A 21,663-nucleotide genomic window follows, 5' to 3' on the forward strand; every position below is an offset into this window, starting at 1 on the left:
TGCATTTCATTAATTAATTAATTGAAACGTTTAAAAAATGAAAAAACTTGCTGAAAAAAAGTTCTATGATACAATAACCTCATAGAGGCTTCATCATAGAGTATAATGCAAATTATATGATATATCATACAATTTGTATGAAGTTCTATGATATCTCTACGATGACTGTATGATTTTACAGAAATCTATCACATTTGTATGATAATTTTCTATGATATGTATGATAAGTCTATGATATTTGTATGACAAAATGTATGAGTTTATTGCATCATACAACTTTTTTCAGCAGGGATGCGTGCAAAAGTGTCAAGCTGATTACAATGGAAAGCCTAACCCACTACTCTATCGCGTCATATGAGGATTCATCATCATCATCGTAATCATCAGCCTGACGACGCCCACTGCAGGGCAAAAGCCTCTCCCGCGTCTTACCATTTAACCCTGTCCTTCGCCAGTTGAGGCCCAAGTATTCCCGCCAATTTCTTAATATCATCCGCCCATCTAACTTTCTGCCGCCCCCTGCTACGCTTGCCTTCCCTTGGAATCCACTCCGTTACCCTTAAGAACCAGCGGCTATCTTGCCTTCGCTTTACATGCCCCTTCCCAAGCCCACTTCTTCCTCTTGATTTCAACTAGGATGTCATTAACCCTCGTTTGTTCTCTCACCCACTCCGCCCGCTTCCGATTCTTAACGTTTGCAGTGGCGTAAACACTTTTCCTGTATGGCCAGCTACAGTGAAGTTATAGAAACAAAATTCACTATTCTCTGAAGACTGAATTTTTTCTTACCTATGAAGTTGCATTTACGTGACACATGTGTTATCGAAAACTAGACGCCCTGACAAAGATATCCCTTATCAACAGGAGGATTAAATGCTAACTGACACAAATGATCTCACATCGGGGCCCTCCTGCAGGCCAGAGGCTACTCTAGCTGTGACCGTAGTGATGGTGCTGTGCACGAGGTTAGCTGGTCCAGGAAATGTTTCTAAAAAGTTTAGAGCAAAAGAAATCGCTATTTCACCCTTCGTAATTCATGTCAGCGCGATATGGTACACATTGTGCATTTGGAATGAATGCAGTTGTTTAAAACGCTGCAGCCAAGCATGTCGCCATACCTGTGACGATTGTGTATGGTTGAAGAAGGTTAAGAAGAGTGTTTTGTGGAGTGAGCAATTTGGTGGCGTGGACCTGAGCGTCTTGTCGAGCAGCACGTTGCAGGCCGCGCCCACGAGCTCTCGCCCTCAGTTCGGTCCCGCCCATGGAGGAAGGAAAGAACTGAGGAGACGCGGTTACGTCGCATTTTTCGAAGCCGCTCCCCACTGCTCACCAAACACCCCCCCCCCCCCCTTTCCCGCCATTTCAGCACTCTTGCGCATGCGCAGCAGGCAATGCAGCAGACGGCGCTGCTGCGCCCAGCGGTACCATTGGCTGTGGCATTGGCCGTAAACTCCCAGTGGTCCTTGCGAAAGCGCGTGACTTCCGGCAGACTTTTTTGGCCGGCAGCTCGGAAAGCGAGCGCCTATGCTGAGCTTTCCTTCCTCTATAGACCAGAATACGATACTCTCGAACCGGACGAGCCATGTGCATACTCCGGAACCCAGCGACCGGCCGCCATCTTTGCTGGACTGCCAAAACTCGTTCGCGTGTACGTGGGTGTGTGTGTCTGCGGTGCTTTTCGATGAGCCAACATGTCTATTCCTGCCGCAACGAAGTACAAAAGTTCATCAGGGCTTCACTGCGCCATTTATGGATGTGCAAATAACCAACGGAAAAGAAGCAGGCTGCTGACCACCGTTTGCGACGAGCACGGCGTACGTCGCGAGTTGTGCCGCTGTGGCATATTCAGCCTGCATCGCTTTCCGCCGGGCACAAAAAACGCCGAGCTCCGCCACAAGTGGATTACTGCGGTTCATAGAAAGGACTATGTTCCCAGCACAAATGCAAGAGTAAGTTGATTTTCGTTAAGATGCCGGTGCGACTGCCTCGTTGCCGTAGCCACCGCGCTATGCTTACGAAGTCGCGGCACCTGGTAACTGCGTAATGGCATATGCAGGTCTGCTCGGACCATTTTATCGACAAGCGGCCAACGGAGTTGAACCCTGTGCCTATGCTTCACCTCGGCTACGCTAAGAAGGTAAACGCTACGTTCAGTTTACACCAGCTTGCTGCGTGCGCACTGAGCGGCGCCGGCCTGCACTGTACGTAGCGCGGCGCGGCGATGCTCGCTTGTACAAATTTGATTCGTGGGATAAGGAATCCTGCTGCGCAACATGGTTTTTCTATCGTTTAACATAATAATGGTCGGAGTGATGACTCGGGCTAAGTTATTTCTATAAGGTTAGTGCTTTTGCTAGTTGCTACAATACTCAGATAGCCTACAAATGTAGAGCTTGCCAGAGCGCCATTTACATTAATCGCTGCACAAAGAATGACACGTACACACGTTGATAGTAAGTGGTTTTGAAAGGCACAGCGAGGTTTTGCTATGCAGTGAAAGTTGATGCGTTGGTGCACTGTACAGGAGTCACCTAATAATGTTACATCAGAGAAGTGCTTTGCAAAACGTAGAGAACTTTCAAATGGTTATGCTGCATGAAAGAATCGCGAGTGTGGTAATTCTGAAAAGGAGCTAATTATGTTGTATAGAAGACAGCCGATGCAGAAGTGTGGAAATCGATATTGCTAATTAGAGAACAAAATTGGCTGAATGCTCAAACCATAATAGATATGAGCTAATGTGAACGGATATTTCTGTTTCAAAGAAAGAGTCTCAGATTTTTTGTCGTTGTCAAATTGGAGTTATTTGTTTCAACAGTAAAGTTGCCTTAATGTGGGGAGGCTGCCATTTGATTAAAATGTATTCTAAATAAGGCTTCATAAGCAAATTATACCTTTGATCTGGAAACTGCTTAAATGCCCAGTGGGACAAGGGACAGACAAACGGAACATAGCCACCATTGGATGCAGCGCTGGGTGCTAGAAGGAAGCTGTGTCTCACTGTTGTCACTATCTCATTTCTGTTATTGTGTTCAGTGTAACTGCAGGTAGAAGTGTCAGTATTTTAATGCTTTTAAGTTGACTTGTTACATAAGAATTAAAAAAAAAGCCAAACTATATATGAGAATGATTCCAATAAATTAATGCATCCTTATTTGTGTAAATGTAAATATTGTTTGTTTCCGTCTTCTGTGTACATATAAATTATGTCCTGCTGTTCTGAGCAAGATTTGAGATAAGAAAATTGTATAACCTTTTATATTGTCAACACAGGTTGTCGAGGGAAGGCGGAAGCTGTTGAGGCAGGCAAGCTACCCTGCTAAGAGGCGACACCAGAAGGCCGCTGAGCACAGCCCACAAGAGGAAAACAACAGTCAGACTGCACAAGCCATGGACATGACATCAGATCACGAGTCTCCATCGGCACACCAAGACGCCAGTTTTGCAAGTGAGGTGCAACCTACTGGCATCGCTGATCATGATGAAAGCACTGTTACCGTCATTGTTATCGCAGCACAGCAAACAGATAGTACGGGTATTGACTTTTCATGTGAGACCATGGGAACCGTTGAAGTGTCAAGTGCCATGAATGCTGCATCACCAAACACAGAACTTCAATTATTGTCCAGCCATGCACCATCGGCCTATAAGAATGTTGAACATGACCATAACTATGCTGCACATAAAGTAATTACCATGGACATAGGCACCCAAACACACTGTTACACTGTTGCAGCACTACCACCAAAACAGTACCCTTTTTATACAGGCTTAAATTGCAACACCTTCTGTAAGCTTGTTGCTATCCTAGAAACAAAGCCAAAATTTCAGAACACACTTACAGTCAGTGATGCTGTTCTGTTGACGCTAATGCGCCTGAGGCTTGGTCTCTTGTATGCAGATTTGGCATATAGATTCAATGTGTCTGTTTCACTTGCTGGAAAAGTTTTTGGCAAGACAGTGGCCATATTGGCAGACATTAGCCGGACACACTTGACTGCATGGCTTCCTCGTGAAACAATCCAATGGTCGCTTCCAAACACGTTTGCGCAAAGTGCGTACAAAGGAACTACTTGCATAATTGACTGTACAGAAGTCTACATGCAGCGCCCCAAGAAGTTGTATGCACGGGCTCAAACATACAGCCACTACAAAGGGGCAAACACAGGAAAATTTCTGGTTGCAGTTGCACCCAGTGGATTCATCATGTTTGTTTCTGATATGTATGGGGGCCGTGCTTCCGATAGGTTTATAGTGCAAGACTCGGGGTTCTGCAGCTACCTTGATGACGGGGACGAGCTGATGGCCGACCGAGGCTTTGTCTTAAATGATGAAATGAAAGCCAAACATATCCGCCTAAATATCCCGGCTTTCACGCATGGAAGGAAGAGGCTTGAAGAAAAAGAGGTCACCTCAACAAGGCGAATTGCATCCCTGAGAATTCACGTTGAAAGGGCGATAAATCGAATTAAAAATTACAGAATACTGAAGCAGAGTTTGCCAATTCACCATAAGGCTCTTATGAATGACATTATAACAGTGTGTGCAGGGCTCTGCAATCTAATGTCTTCTCTCATTAAGAGTAAATGTTGAATTTTCAGTTGTACACCTATGTTCTCATCTAAAGTAGATTCCCTTTAAGACACACTCCAAGGGACCATGCGTAAAGCTGCATGGGTGAGGCGCGGCTGGCCGTGAAAGTTCATCTTAACCAGTTAGCGCTTGCCCAGTGTTCATATTAGGAGGATTTTTTTTTGCACTGACTCTATGGGAAACCAAACAAACGACCTCCACTGTTCATCTTACCAGAGGGTTCATCTTAAGAGAGTTCGTCTTAACGGGAGTCCACTGTATTTAGAAAATTGACATCCGAGTCTTTTCTGGATAAACAGCTCTTGTGGCAAACAGCATGTAATTGCCAGTGTTTGGACACAAAATGAAGGAGTTCGGAACATCAAGAATGACTTCCTCTTATTCCCTCATATCACTTTGCAACAAAATGTTGCAACATTCTGGAAGGTGTGCAGGTTTGTCTTTGATTATTGAGTGCTAACCCTTTGTTGTTGATTTTGATGCAGTTTTTACCCAGCACTGAATGTGCATTGCTGCAGGTCACGTAGTGGGGACTCAACCTTCAAAACGTGCCTGTCTCTTCTACTGCTGCCAACCTCTATTCTAAGTGCCACTTTGCTCATGTTTTTTGTTACCCGACTCCTGTTGTGTTGTTGTTGCAGTATAACACTGAATGTGAATTGCTGCAGGTCACGTAGTGCGGACTCGACCTTCAAAATGTGCCTGTTTCTTCTACTGCTGCCAACCTCTATTCGAAGTGCCACTTTGCTCATGTTGTTTGTCGTTATCTGACTGCTGTTGTGTTGTTGTTGCAGTATTTCCCAAGCCACAGAATAATAAACAGTTCTAATGACTCATCTTTATTTGTATGGCGTGTAATGTATGCAGCCTTTTTGTCAGCATGAGAGATGTGGGTACAGGGCATGTACAAGTGCTTGGTACAACAGAGATAAAGAGCAACAAAACAGGCACACAAAAGCCAATGCATAGCAAACCATCCTATGAACAAAGGACAACAGTGTTAATCGCATTCATACAAAATAACGGTATCAAGAACAATGTGCACTCATGTACTATACTGCACTCATTAGCTTCGCAATGGCTGCTGCATTATTTTTTTTTTTCATTTATTTCAGCAGATGTCGGGGACCTGCTGCAGTGGCAGAGATGAAAGGCTACAATGCCTGACTAGATATCTGTCCCGCTGCAGTTGAGTGTACTTGGCCGTGCGAAATGAAAGTTGGGACGTGCATCAATAGAGTGACAGGAATTATTTGCATAAAAACAAAACATAACATTGTGTGAGGCATAAATACCTGATACAGCATAAGACGTGAACAATTTACATAAACAAGAAAATAAAAAAATATATATACATTTATACAATACAGTATGGATACCATACAGTATATGAGCATTCTCGACTGATTAAATAATCAGTCGAGAATGCTCACATACCATAGAGCATAAGGACGGATACTCAAACTTCATAACACCTGGTGCACGTAGCACCCTTCTAATGTGTTTTAGTTCTCAAAATATTTCAACTTATCTGGTGGTACTTTTGACTCCCTGTAGACAATTTATATTCCTGTTAGCCGATGTAACAAGTCAATATTTCACCTTCAACATCATGGTGTAGTGCTGATGTAACTGGTTACCTGCATTTGCAGGGCCTCTGGTTGAACCTGATCTACCTCCCTAGCCAGTACACTTTCTTTTATATCGCGAAAGAGTCTTCAAGATGTCCAATCTAGAAAACTTGCATGAAAAAATGGCAGTGGTTTAGCTTTGGTTAAACTGGGTATGTTGCATTAGCTTCAATCGGCTACACCAGGTAAAGCATTGAGTTTTCCTCCTTCGAACCCGCACGCGATAGCTTTTCCAGAGCTGAAAGTGCCATTGAGGTGCCCGCTAAACCAGAGAAGCTACTGCGCCTTTCCATTTGGCTCCTTTCCTTTAAATTAAATTGGTGGAGTTCCATGCTGCTGACCCGAATGTCTAGCAGTAGCTTGGAACGCTGCTTTCAATGTTCAATGATCGTTTAAGTTCCTTCTCATCTTATGCACCGACAACTCGCCCAGTACTCGTCTTCAGCTGATTTGATTCCTTGCGCTGCCTAGAAACATGCAGTAATCTTCCAGTTCTACAGAGTTCCGATCCGCAGTCTCATCAACCAAAGCAGGCAAATAGAAACAGAAATAAAAGCTGCGTAGTGTGAGATTGCTGCCTATAAATTCAGAGTCATATTTGACCTCAACTAGGAGAGTCCTTTTCCGTGTCCACACATAAAAGAAGCAGTGCTGTCTTTGGCAGCAGTACATTGTAAATTGTACTTGGCTGTAATAGCCTGCCCGGCCGGTTTTGCACAAGTGATAGGCATAATTTTCTTTTCTCACATCATACTTCCCACTCTCTAAGAGGGCAGAACAGTCTTCCATATATGGACACTTAATCTCCAGAGTAGAATCACTGCCAATAAGGCCATCCGGACTTGCGAACAGAAAGGGGTGGCTGTGAGAAACTACAGTACCTATTCTCAGCACCTTCTTACCAGTCTCTAGCTCAAATGCCTCTCTGGCTAGTGGCTCATACTGCTTCCCATGCTCTGTCGCTTTATTTCCCTGAAATGTATCTTTGAGCAAGCGGGCCAGTGCCTTGTCTGGTTTGGTCTGTTTACGCTTTGGAATTATCGATGCTGTGGAGGCTGTTATTCTAACTCGACGGCTTCCTTGCCACACATTTCCGCGTTGCTCGACTGTGCCTTTTGCTAGCCTAAGCTGCGCTTCTTTTGATATGGCCACATATTTTTGATAGAACACACAGCAGCACTGACAGTTCTCGGGCCCAGCACTGCTGTGAGCACCATGAGTTGGTAGGCGCAAAGAAGTAGATGCTTCAGGCGGGGGTGGTTCAAGCACAGATCGGTAATGCGGAGGGTTTAATGTCAAATGTAGAAGTGTGCCCTCAACACCAGCAAGATCCTTAAAGGGATGGGTTTGGAAATGTTCGACAAGAGCACTGTGGTCTTTAAACTTTTTAAATTGAGGCTGTGCTCCTTCGTGGGCACCTTTGTTTGGTGGCATCTCTTTGCGCAGCCTGAAGTCCATTTCTTTGACAACTCCAGGAACAACATTTTTCTTGGTTCCCCGGTTCCATTCAGCGCTTTTGTCGGTACAAGCTGTGCCGGTCAAACCAAGTCGTACAGCAAACTCTATCTTCCAGAGCAAAGCTCCTGAAACAAAACACATTCTGTGCTGTAGTTTTTCACAAGGCAAAAAGCATTTGCATGTTTCAGTACAAGCAGATTGAAAAGTGCATAATCTTGAAAACTTCCCTTTTCAGACAGCCTTGTTATAACAATATTTCACAAGAAAACGTTTGCTTGCATTGTCAGTGCATCTAAATGCTTCCTAATCTTTCTGCTGTGGCAGCATGAAAAAACAGAAGATGTAACATTCAGTGAACTTACCAATGTGACTGCAAACACGTGCAGCACCTGCCATACAAGTGCAGTCAGCTGTGACAACTGTGCCTGTCGATGTCAAACAAACCCAAGCTTTATGTGGAGGCAAATTAACTGCTTGGGACCTCTGAACCTCACCCTTGAGAAAAATACGGTTTTGAGATGGGTCCTTGTGTGCCAGCAGGCAGCCAACCTTCCCGCTTTCCACGTAATTGTATGCTTCAGTACTCTTGATAGCATTTACTTCTTCCAGATCGCAAGCCTTAGTCTTTAGGAGGTAGTATATGATGTGGGGTTCCTGTAGAGAAGGCCACATTTTCATCTCCTCAACCCAGTCTGTGGTGTCTGGAATGGATAAAGTGTCTGAAAAATGCAAGAGCATTTCAGGACCACGACGAAATACACTGATGGTGATCTATTCCACGCATACAACCAGCAGAATGTCTGGACATAATTTGGGCAAGTAACTTCAAGTGATAGCCTTAAGAGCTCGTTCGGTCGCAAAGCCGTCAACCCATTAGTAGTGGTTGGCACTGCGTGTCGAAAATAATGGGGAGGCTGCGCAAAAAAAAATTATATGATAATTTGTGGCTCTAGACATTGATGACTGATTGATGTGTGATAGGCAATCACGAGTGAATGAAATCATTGTAATACCTTATGAATTAAAGGTGAAAAAATTGGTAGGGTGGGCGCTAAAATGTGACAAAATGAACAGGATGAAAAGCCAGTGCTTGTTGACGCTAATAAAGGAAATTTGGACTCTGTAAACGATCAATTTATTGAAATAATCGAAAAAATGAAAAATATGTTCGGCAGTTCCAAATTGCTCAGAATAGAACACTAAAACTTGATGATGGTAAGAAAAAGTAGTGTGGAACTGATCATACAATTATTTGAAATAATTGAAAAAAAGTAAAAGACGCTTTCAAAAGTGTCAAACTGCTCAGAATGGAAAATCATTGTTTGCTGATGCTAAGTACCAGTGTAGAAAAGAAATAAGGTCACAAAAGAAAATAAAACAAAAATTAAAACAAAAAAGTCTCCGTGTGTGTGTGTGAAATGCTATCGCGTCTTAGCCTTAACGGGAATGTTTAAGTGGCCCCCTATTTGTTTTTTAAACCAGATTCATGTCTCCATAACTATTCAGAAGCTGTAGCGGCGTAATAGTTCACAGGCAGTGATATTCTGGAACGACAAGAAGTAAAATAAATTAAACTACACTTTGGCTTGGATAAAAAAAAAGGCTCGGTGAGAGCCGTTATTATATTTAAACATTAGACGGAAGCGGCTGCTTAGCGGTGACGATTCCTACACACTGCTGCATGGCCTTGGTAGCAAGAACATCGTCCAAGTAACAATTAAGCAGTTCGCGATCTGCTCCCCTTGTAGAAAAGCTATGCGCGTGCGTGCGTAGGGACCTGTAATACAGGAAGGCCCTCCGTATTGACTCGCTTTAATAATGTGCCTGCTTTGCAAGAAATGCAGCGGAAGTTTTCGCGCCGCTACGAGGTTCTGGCGCTCAATAACCAATCTCTAGGTAACAAATGAACTGCCATTGGCGGTGTGAAACTTCGCAGAACCTCCAAACAACTCTTCAAAACATATTTTACAATGCGAAAGTAAAATATATTGCGTGATTTTATTAGTACATGACATACTGAGCATGCAAATCAGATTGGAAAAACTTTACACAGAAAGGTAGCATACATGCATGCACTTACCCGGGCAATCCGCTGCAATTGTGGACGCAGTGTTTGCCTCCGCCATCGCCAGATGTGCAGAGCGACCTTGGCATGAGGCTGAAATTTACCTTATATGATTGTTCTAGCAACCAGTCACAAAATCTTCTATGAAACGTAAGAGCGCGAGCGATACCCATACCCGCGGCCGCCTCGCGTGGCAGTCCAGTGCCGCCGTTTTGCCGCGCGCCCCATAGATGGCGCCACAGCTCTCTCAAAATGGTGGATTTCAATTTACCCGCCGTATTCTGGTCTATAGACCCGCCGCTTTTCTGAGGTTCTAGCCTCCTACAGATGCGCAGCTTTGAGTGCCCGAAGCTCCGTCTTGACAGCCTCCATGCCCGTCTCGCAACACGCTTGACTCCCCACGTCACCTCTGGAGCATTTGGCATAGCTGAACCGGTTGCACAATGTTATCTTGAGCGTCGTTTCAAGCCATTTGGCATAATTTAGTGCGTGCGTGTGTGTGTGTGTGATTGGGGGGGGGGGGGGGGGGCGTGCGCGCGTGTGTGTGTGCGGGATGCTCACGGGGTCACACACGCTGGACGTTGACGACGTCGATGACTACAACTGCTGCGCGGAGGCCGGGGACGATATAGAATTAAGAGGTATCGCTTTCAGCCGCACAAGAAAATGATAAGGAACGGAAGTGGAATGCAGGTTTTAATTAAAGATAGCTGATGGACGATAAAATGACTGGGATGTGCGTGAAATCTCCACAAATGCCCGTTTTTACCGGGCTCAGCGCTAAATGCAATCTCAGACAAGCGATACGTTTGTCTGGCGCCAATCAAGGTCGAAGTCCTTAAGGAGATGTAACACGTTCGGCGGACACGTATACTACCGCAAGACTCTAGCCCGTCGTAAGAAACAAGAGAACGACGAAGCAAGAACAACTTTGAAGGTTCTTGCCGCTGAAAAAAGAACTTATACTTATTGTTAGTCTATGCATCTTCTCCGCGCCTCCACTCCGGACAGAGGGCACTCCACTCACACAGTGGCAACAGTTTCCTGTAAGACGGCAAAAAGTATCGCACGAAACTGCGGTAACAAAATGTACACCTTTGCCGCCTTGCAATCGGGTCTTGCGAAAGGTGCCAGGAAACGAAGACTCTTCAACTTTTATTTACTGATGGTCAATCGGTGTCAAGTGAATTAGGACAAGAAATAGTTTGTGAATGTCCAAATAAAGGGCCTTTGGACGCTAGATGAATGTTACATGTAATCGCACAGCACCCCATCTTCTTTTGCCTTACCAATCTTCGTGGCCCACGCCAGTAAGATATTGTTAAAAGACCTACGACCAGATTTGCACATTCGAGTTCGCAAGCAATGCTTGTTGGTCCGTGCGTTACGATCGTCTCAACGAAATAATACAGCCATGCTCGCCCTCTAAGAGCGTGAAAATTCAAATAAAACCGCGATCGCTGAGTGTTGCATACAACAGCAGTCTCCTAGTCCACTCAGCTGCAGCCCGAGCCTTCGTTATGAGGGAAATACAAACTCAATATTTTTGGTCAGGAATTCTCTTTTACGGGAAAATTATAAACCGCAAACTTTATACTCTCCTGGCCTGGTGCATTACCGTCGTTGAAATTCGTTGGGACGTTAATTCGTGTTCGCGAATTTACGGCACAGTTTACGAGGTGCGAAACGCTCACGAAACACTGAGTGTTCAGTTACTCTGCGTAGCGGTCTCGCATTTATATCGCCACATTGGCATTAGCGTTACGCGCATGTTGTAGAGGCTGCCGTTTCCTTCAATAGTTGGAGCATTCGGGGGCAGTAACCAGCCATCAGGTGTGGGGGGGGGGGGGGGGGGGGGGTGAGTGATAGGCGTACATCGTCTACGACTGCGTGTTCGTCAGTGTATGCTTTCACCCATTCGTGGGCGTCATCCCGCTATCGGGGCTGCCGATGCACCTCCCCCCCCCCCCCTCCTCCTGGCATATCAAATCAAATCAATGTTATTTTCTCTCTCAAGGAGAAGAGGGGGTGACGGGTGGTAAAAGCCGCATAGCTGCGGCTTGACAGAGCCCGGCCCCCTCTATTTACAGTTCGGCAGTAGTGCTAGTACAGATTATACAGGATTCAGTTTCATCATTCATTTCACAGACCTAAAATTAGCACCCTACAGAACAAAACACTCCAGATGAAAGCACATCCAGTTATAAGTACATTGAAACACACATTCTAAAACACGTCAGGTTTTAAAGGTAATTTTTTTTTTCAGCACTACAAACTTCTTCATGTAAACTATATGTATGAGTACAGACTCTTACGCTCACATTACTTTTCAGCTGTCGGTTTTCGGTCACTTTTAGCAATTACTGGTCCATTGCAGCATCACACTAACATCCTGAACACACGCAGTAAAGACACATGGCTCGTACCCTTTTTCCGCACCGACTACAAGCTCCAGTCTTTACGTCACAATCTTCCGTCCATATTAAACAAATATCAACACATCAAATGTTTAACACCTGTTCAACTTCTACAGCTTCTTTCCAATTTGTAACGCAGTTTTCGCTACAGTATTTTCTAGTTATTCGTTCATAGTTTCCTTCCATTTGCTCACGAAGATGCCTTCTCATTACTCATGTGATTTGTGTCAATCTGTAATAAAAAAAATACAGTGTTTTTGCACACTTTTCCTGCTGACCTACTTATAAGTGTTTCTTATTTTTTGTAAAGATTAATATTTTATGTTAACCTTTTTTTTCATTATTATTATCAGTATTGTTATTATTTATTGGTGTCGTCTATGCTGCCTTGTAAGGGTTGCCTGGGCCTCGTCAAGCTGTTTGATTACAGCTTTTAGCCCAGGTGACCCACCAGCCTCTGTGGTAAATAAATCTCAAGTTCGACTTCAAACACACTCAGATTGAAACACATTCAGTTTAATAAATTTAAGTTTTTAAAATTCTGGAAAATGTAATCTTCACCGGTATTAGAATTTAAAGGCATATTCTACCAAAACAAAGCATAAAAAAGGCACCAAAAACATAAAGCACAAAAAAAATCATACAAGACAATTAATGGACGTTGGCTATAAGGAAATGTGCATGTAGCGCTCGTATTGACATCTTTTCTGGGTAGGCATCGATGAGCGCAATGCTATTTAGAAGAATAGCAGCTTGATAAGATATGGACCGGCGACCGTACTCTGTACGACAGTGAGGCACCACCCATGCGTCATTCTGATGTGTATTGTAAATGTAAGTGCGTGGGTGAAGGTTTATCAAATTCAGAATGCTCTGATTGCACGCCGATACGGATGAGCGATATGTACACGCTAGACGATAAGGTAAATGAATTCCGGGGGAAGAAGCTTATAGCAGAAGAAGTAATCAGAAGTGTACGCATGACAAGGAACATTAGCAATAGCACGCAAAGCGCGCTTCGGACAGACTCTAAGTGTCTCTATGTTTTCTTTCGATGCAGTTGACCAGATTAAATGGCAGTAATTAAGTGTCGACAAAAATAGTGCGTTATAAATTAAGCGTTTAACTGCTATTGGCAAGAAGTTGGGGTGTCTATTTAGTATCCCGCAAACCTTACTAAGTGTGTTGCAGAGCGCATCAACATGCTTGTTTTATGTAAGAGTTTTAGATAATTTTACGCCAATAGTCTTAATTTCATTCAGTCTTACCTTACATTTTACCTCTTCGCAGTCTAAAGGAATTTTTCCCATGATATTTACCTTTCTGTTCTTAGTGCGGAAACGAATAGCTTGAGTTTTCTTGGTATTCAACCGCAAGTAATTTCTTTGCGACAAGACTAACTAATGATAAATCATGATTTGCCGAGCAGACTAAATTATCTCTAGTTGTTCCTCTGAAAAACATCAGTATCATCCGCGTACCCAACCTACGTAGCTGTGTTTTGAAGAGAAAAAAATGTTGTTAATATAAACAACAAAAAGCACAGGTTCACGAATACTCCCTTGCGGTACGCCGGAAGTGATGATTTTTATGTCTGAATTGTGATTGTTATGGCTGACCTACGGGCACCTGTTTTCAGGGTATGAGGGGAGGAGACGATTTGCACTACCGCGTATTCCATAATGCTGCAGCTTAGACAATAAAATTACATGATGGACGCAGTCAAATGCTTTCGTGAAATCAATATACAGTCCTAGTACAAGTTCTTTGTACTCAAAAGAGTCGATAATAAATTTTTTTTCTGTTCATAGTGCGAATTCTGTGGAATTGCCTTTCAGGAAGCCATATTGGTGCGGCGAGATAAGTGAGAATTTGTTTAAGAAATTGTAAAGGCACGTGTGCATTATTTTTTGCAATCCTTTTGAAAACATCGGTAGTACGGAGATGGGACAATAGAAATTTATGGCATTTTTATCACCTTCTTTATGTAGGGCTACCTACCACCTTTTCAATCTGCATGTTCTTGGGAAAACTGCTGCACTCCAGAGCTATATTGTATACCTTATTCAGGACAGGTACAAACAGGTCTAGGATATATTTCACTGGGGCAATCTGAATGTCGTTCAGATCCTGTGATTTAGAGTTTTTTAGCTTCTGGAATGCAGCAATGATTTCCGTCTTAGTTGTGGCGAAAAATACCATAGTGTTGCTAACTGCACTTGGTCCAGGAAGTGGGACAGAGCTTATTGGTGGTTTACTGCTGATGGTGCCAACTAGAGCACTGCATGGGCCTCAGTCGGAGGCCCAAGCCCGTCCCGGGCCCGTGACCTGAAGCCCGAGCGCGGACCAGGCCCGCGGCTTCAAGCCCGGGCCAGGCCCACTAAATTATCGTTCTAGCGAGCCCGGCCCGGCCCGTGAATCCCGGAGTGAAGCCCAACCCGAGCCCGGCCTGGCCTGTTTCACAGTAATACTTCAGGTATACTGCTCACTCAGAGCAAGTAGACTGCTACTAGACCGATAAGAAATTGGCCGACAAAGGGTCTGAAACCAAAGTTTGGCTTGCAGAAATTTGGTTCGTTTTAACACAGAAGTTAGTGATTAAGAGTAGTGCTCGCCAGGCCCGTCTTTTGGACAGTGATCTCGTTTTGGTGCGCAAACTCGGAAGTTCCCAGAGCCAAATAAAAAGGGCTGCATACACGCGCAATAGACTACTTTGTGTTGTGCCATGATTTTAATCAGTTATATTTTGCCGTCCGCGAAATATAAACATTAAAACTGCCTAGCAAGCAGTGGGATGACATTTTACAGAAGTAAATACTCGTTTTTCTTAATTATGGTATGTTTATAGGGTTGAAGTACTATTCCTAGTATACGCCCTGGTGATAACATACAAAGCAAGCAGTATCAGAGCAATCTCAACACAAAAGACGTCCAGGCGACCAAGTGGAAGGAAAACATAGTTGCCCATCATACAAAGGAATGGCCCTACGACGAGAAGTCTGTCTGGTCATATTGTCACGGAGCAGTTGGTACAGGTAGCGCCGCGTCCAGACGGCAGAGGAACGCCAACACCGAGATGATGCCAGCGCACACCGAGACGGCCAGGATGGAACGTCGAGCTTCGTCTTCTTCAGCAGCGAACCGCGTGGCGCACGAGCTGCGTGCCGAACAGCCGCCGAGCGGCTATTGTTGTAGACGCGGCATTATGTCGCCCTATGATCACTAATCATATGGCCGAAAGTGGATTTTGCTGAAACAACCGATTCACAACGCCAGTTCAACATGCTAGTTCTTCTCAAGCTGTGTAGTCCATTAAGAAAGAACGGCTTACTCAATGCTTCAAGTTCCGGGAAGCTTAAGTTCACAATGGACTCAACCCCGGAGCACAACAAATCGCCCCAATATTGTGAATGCATCGGCAAACGACGCCTGTCAGGACACTTGTGACGTCAAATAGATGTTTTAGATCACTTGAGGCATGAAAAAACTGATATAATCCCTGCTTCATCGGTGTAACTCACTATAGTGCTGAAGCCAGCCTTCCTCAAGAGCCGGAATGACCATCTGTGAATAAGCACTGATTACGTCACAGCTATTGTTCAGCTGTTGAAACCGAAAAAGCACGAGAAAGAAATTTGGATATAAATTTTTTATTCCTCGTAGGAGGACACCGCTCATTACAAAGAAGAAGACACGCACCCCAAAGTTAGGTGTTTATACTCGTTTAAAGAGGAACTCCAGTTTAGCTCACTAGTTATAAATCACCTCTTTTAGAATGTCAGTAAGATATTAGAATGCTAACAAAACTTATTTCTGCAGGCCAGAAAATCAAACTTTTTTTTTTTAATTCGGGCGCAGCCCCGCTAGAAGTGCATTTTGAACACTGCGTAAAAACGAGGGCTAAGCAGGAAACACGCGCACACACGAAAGGCGGTGTGTGCGTATTTCCTCCCTTTTTCGCACTGTCCACAATGCAAAACATTCACCAACTCGCCAAGTTTTCCGTTTTGGACGGAATAGTCTGTTCTAAGCTGTTCAAAGCGAAATTTTCTCGGTCCCTACGTCCAAAGGTCCACAATTGCCTTACAATTTGAGAAAAGTTCTTTTACCTGCCCTTTAAGACGACCTAATCTGCCTTCCTTAGCATCACTATCATCAGGTAAAGCTGAGCGTGCAGTGAACAACAATCCACGCTGACGCTCCAAAAGCACTGCCCCCAGTGCTGGCCCCCTCTTTTGTTGCGAAAGCAACACTACGCGAGTCGCCGAGCCATTTCGCGGAGCTGATGAAAGGCCATACTGCGCATGCGCGAGGAGCAGTGACGTCACATGGCGCACAGCTGGCGCGCCGCCGCCGTCGCTGCACGGGTGACTCAGAGGTGCCGCCGCCGCGCTCGCCAGTTGCGCATGCGCAGTAGCGGCGCACGGCTAGCGGGCCGGGGCCGCCGCAGCCGCTGTCGCGCGCTCTCCATCGCCTCTCTCTCTCTCTCCTTGTTGCATTCGCAATGTACCAGGTTTAACGACAGCTAAACCACTGCCATTTTTTTTCGAGGTTTATTTACCAATTCATAGTTGCGCTACGCATTCAATCACAAATACGCAGATCGTCGTTTCATATAAAGTGTTAATCATCTTGCTTTTTTTTTCATTCCAGCTTCTACTTGGTATGCGAATTCTTCCCGAAAGAAGTTTTTGAGAGTGTTGAAGTGAAACATCTGTTTTAACATTTGTTTTGAAGTAAACCAAGTAACGTGTCCTTTTCTGTCTACGACCTCGCCCTTGTACCGTTTCATCAAACACCCAATGTTGATGAATGTTGATCGCCCAACTACCCCGCACGTCAACTCTCGTAACTAACCAGCTTGCCGATGTTCGGTGTTGGTAAGTATGAGAAGCTATCCCAGCTCTCGATGGCATGGGTCCGCATCTGGTTTTCTAAGCTTTAAACCAGGAAACGGGCGGTCTCCTTGTTCTTAGGGAAGCTCTTTCAGGTAAGTGGTTACTCAGTCTGACGGAGTCAATGAAGCACAACTACCACAGCTAAAAATGAAAAAACGCAGTGGCGGCCGGCGGGCGCCGTCGTAAGTATAGAGACCAAAGTTGGCGCTTTGCTTTGCAGTTGTGGGGCCAGCGTCCGACACTCTCCGATGAGCGCGTTGGCTCTCCCATTTGCGATCATACGTGACTATCTCCAAGGAGAGTGAACATTTTAATCATAAACAAAGGGGGCACATGCCTACGCTTTGTTTACTAGAGCGCACTGCTGGTAGCTGAAATAATTCCCATGGCTGCTTTCCATAAATTTCCTACGGACTCCGTGAGAAACTAGCAGGTATCTAAGAACACTGAGTGCAGTATATTTCACTGCGACCGGCAGTAGAGTAGTTTCCCAAATCATGGCGTCGCCTCCGAGATGTCGAAGCTTCAGCGTTGAGGTGAGCGCGGGGGATACGGAAAGGCGCTGTTCGGGTGGCTAGCCCTGTAATGCGAGGCGATAGTGATTCTGATAGTGCAGGAGAGGGGGGGGGGGAATCACCTCGGGTGGAGCAAAAGGAGGATGATAACGTGTACTATCAGCAGTTAATGAAACGCGAACATGGAAACTGAGATGATAAAGTAAGACCATAATATTAGCTCCTGGTGACGAAATGCAAGCGAGATTGATAACAGTTCTGAAGAAGAGTATTTGTGCCTCCGAAGCCAAAAGAACATGAGCTATTATTGAGATTCCCCTGCCTAAAATATTCTTATTTGGCGTCTCGTGGCTCAGTTGTCTTGTTCGCGTTTCATTCCTAGCGGAGAGTACAAACGCGAAGGCACCGCATGGAAAGTGAGTGGGGGTGTGAAATGGCTGCTGACTGTTCTTCATGTGGAGGATCAAAGAGCCACGGTGTACCGGGGAAGGGGGAAGATGTACAGCTATAGCTGCAAATTCGAACAGCTTAAGAGGGGAGGGAACAGGGAACGGGATGTTCCGACAGTTCGCAAGCGCAACGTAATAAAAGCGCTGGCGGCCTCACGTCATTGCGTCGCGCCGGGATTGACTGACAGCCTTTTGCCAACCAATCGCACACCAGACCACGTTAACGCCATCACCTGTAAGAAAGCTGGTTCGTTTGGTTGGTTTATTGGGGGTTTAACGTCCCAGAGCAACTCAGGCTAGGAAAGACGCCGTAGTGGAGGGCTCCGGAAATTTCGACCACATAGGGTTCTTTAACGTGCACTGACATCGCACAGTACACGGGCCTCTAGAATATCGCCTTCATCGAAATTCAGTCGCCGCGGCTGGGATCGAACCCGCGTCTTTCGGGACAGCAGCGAAGCGCCGCACAACTGAGCCACCGCGGCGGGGCAGAAAGCAGTGCTTCATTTTCTTTTACCGTTAACGGACATGTTTGCGCAGTTAGAAATCATATACACAATCAAAAGCAACAACCACGAACTTGGCTTAAAAGTTTACAAGCATTGCTGGGCAACAGCTAAAGGCCCCTTGATCCGAACACACCGCGCCTGACGTAAAGGAAATTATTTTTCATAAGTGCAAAAGGAATACAATGCAAATTTCAAAAACCTCCTCCTCCCAGAAATTCGCTGCATCAGTCCGTGTGGTCATCCGTCAGTTTTTATTTTCTTGACACACGCTTTGAGATACGCTGCCATACAATAGTCACCATTCGCATCGGAGAAAATTTCAAATGTTTTTTAGAGACCACGAAATTTCAATACAGGAACGGAGCCGCCAATCAGCTGGAGCCGCCTGTGCAAAGAGTAAAAGTCGGGACGTCTTCCCCCGATATCACTTTACCACAGTCATTCAAACAACGTGAGTGAAGTTAGTGGGCCAGTTTCAACAAACCGAAATAGCAACATTATGTTTCTATTTTTCTGAAAAATCACTACCAAGACAAAAGATCTATCAAAATGTTTCCTTTCTATGCAGAGGTTATAGGCTATAGAAATCTGAATTATCAAGTCACAAGCAGTACACTCTGAACAGTGATGCAGGCTCCTATAAACCGGTTGACTGCCGTGCTTATTCAGTCATGTCAAGGCAGCAACTCGAACTGAGCCAGAAGACTGTCGCTTTCAACGTAGCCGCCACTGAGAAGTTCGCCGAGGCGGAGAGAGTTCCTAGGGAAGTAAGCACCTCTGTTACGCAGCTGCGAGGGCTTCTGGAAATTTTCCAGGCAAGAATTTGGCTCCGCTTCGTACTCCCGTTTCGAACCGTCTTTGGGGTGCCCAATGCTCAGCCTTACTTTGTGTTGGAATGGCCAGGTAACAGAGTCGTCTATGTCACCCATGCAAAGGGTCATCCGCGCACGAAGCTGCAGAGATTCACCGCACTTTTTCAGGTAGATTCCAGGTGATAAGTGGTACCCACGCAGGTAGACCGGCTCGCTCTCATATTTTTCCCAGCCATCCTTTAAAGCTTTTTCTTGGAGTGCTCGAACACCTGGTACAGTGAAGTTGGACACCGCTACCAAGACTTGAGTGTTCCGCAAGACTTCTTTGATTTTGTCGAGAGCCTTGTCGTTATTTTCCTTCAATTCACCTTTCATGACAGTCACTGTATGGGTCATATGGCCTCGCGTCCCGCTCGTCGCGTTGACCACTTGATCTCTCAGCGCTTTTTCAAGGCTGTTGATGCTTGCTGAAACAACGTTAATCTGAGCAGCTTGTGTGTTCCAAATCTTTTCCGCTTCCTGTTTAAAGACGGTGAGGTCACGTATCTTTTCACTAAAAATGTCTCGAGTTTCCTGTCTGTGAGCGGCCAGTTCTTGCTCTAGAATTTCTTTCAGAGTGTTTATGCCCTGACAGATCCCATTGATCCTGTCATTATGCATGGCGTTACCAACGGCCATTCGCTGAAGAAGGTCCTTCATTTCCTTCGCCTGTTTTTCAAACACTGGTCGGAAGGATTCAAAGTACGCTTTGTCGTCCTTGCAGACGAATGGTACTGGGTCTTCGGTTTCAGCATGTCTCGCCGGCGACAAGCAGTCTGATCTCAGATGCGAGCCTACGTCACTGCATAGAATCCTGGTAGAACACTTGAGGCACGAAACAGAGTGGTGTCCACAATCCTTCTGGAAATGACGGGATGTCTCCGAAGCTGCTATCACAGTCTCGCAGCCACACTGCTTGTTCCAGCACTCAACCTGCATGAATAAAGGCGTCAGTATTTTTCATGACGTTTTGTTACCTTAAACGATCCAGGATAGGAGTGTTACATACGGGTGGGAAGTACTGGGTTAACATTGCTATGAGAGTACAGATTTTTTTTTTTACACTTTGAATGATCTCAGATAAGTAGGTCATACAGGGGGTAATGCTCCTAATAGGTGCACTCAAATGTGGTTCGCTCGCTGTTATGTATCTCATACTGAGGATTGAGTGCGGAACTTCGGAAAGGCTCCCCCACCTGCTTTGCTAATACGTCTTCATGTCTGTCGCGTGAAGTGCAATTTAGGAAAAGGCGCAGGGAATAATGAATGTTCTACCAATCTGAACACGCGTAATTCAACTCCCAATGAGGACAATGACAAGGACGACAATGAGGAGATTATCATCGCGTAAATGCATGCGTGCAGCAAACTGCAGCACGGGAGGAATATGGATGTCTAAGTCTCGAACCATGGAAACGCGCAAAATGGGATCACGGAATAGCGAATTGCTATTGCTGGTTATTGTTCAATTAAACCCCATAAATGTTTTTCTGGGTGTTATTCTTTTATATTTGCCTCAAATCCGCCACTGCTCAAGCCCTTGACCGAGTGAAGATGCAGTCTCTCGAGCGGTTGAACAACGTCGTTAATCTCGCGAACAATGAGCGCGCCTCACCTATTCTCTTTCCACCTTACTAGCGAGTCCTTAGTACTTTACACGTTGTTCAGTTATGGAATATTCCGATGCACTGTGAGTACAGTGCAGGTGTGGCACATTTCTTTATGGCATTTACGGATCCATTTGTGTCTTCAGAAACTGCAAATTTCCAGTTTTTATTTCAGCCATTTATACCAGCAACAGCTTCGGCAAACTCTAGACTGCATCACTGATCTGTTCAGCTTGGGTTAAACGCCATCGTGACGGACACGTGGAGCTTCTGTCACGCATTCGAGCGAAAAGATACGAGAGGTACTTACATGCCTTCAACTGTAAACTACTGGGGCTCACGTTAATTCTGTTCCTAACAACTTAAGGGAAGGTGTTAGGAAGGGAAGGCCGAGAAAACTTCGCACGAAGTTTTCTTTTTCTTTCCTTTTCTCTTTTTCTACGTTTTCTTTCGTTTCTCTCCAAAAAAGGACGCAATTCAAACGAGATTCTTTTCCGACTGATGAGATCAAAAAGGTTATTGGATTAGTGTGTCTAATGCCGGTTATCACTCGTGCCGTAAGAGACAGCATGGTAACAAATTTATATTAACTGACGTTATTGAACACGAGTAAAATTTTTTTACACTGAATTTTCGCAGTTCGCTTGCATCAAGAACTCAAAAGACCTGT

General features: G+C 45.0%; 1 long non-coding RNA gene across 1 annotated transcript; it reads left to right on the plus strand.

Annotated features, from left to right (window-relative positions):
- The first annotated feature begins 991 nt into the window (after positions 1-991).
- LOC149329514 (uncharacterized) lies at positions 992-5,425 on the plus strand. Its single transcript, XR_016285864.1, has 2 exons — positions 992-2,137; positions 3,274-5,425. It is a non-coding gene; the product is annotated as an uncharacterized LOC149329514 (long non-coding RNA).
- The last annotated feature ends 16,238 nt before the right edge of the window (positions 5,426-21,663 follow it).

This window comes from Amblyomma mixtum, chromosome 9, assembly GCF_055824585.1.
Source record: "Amblyomma mixtum isolate Tamu chromosome 9, ASM5582458v1, whole genome shotgun sequence".
Taxonomy (NCBI): domain Eukaryota; kingdom Metazoa; phylum Arthropoda; class Arachnida; order Ixodida; family Ixodidae; genus Amblyomma; species Amblyomma mixtum.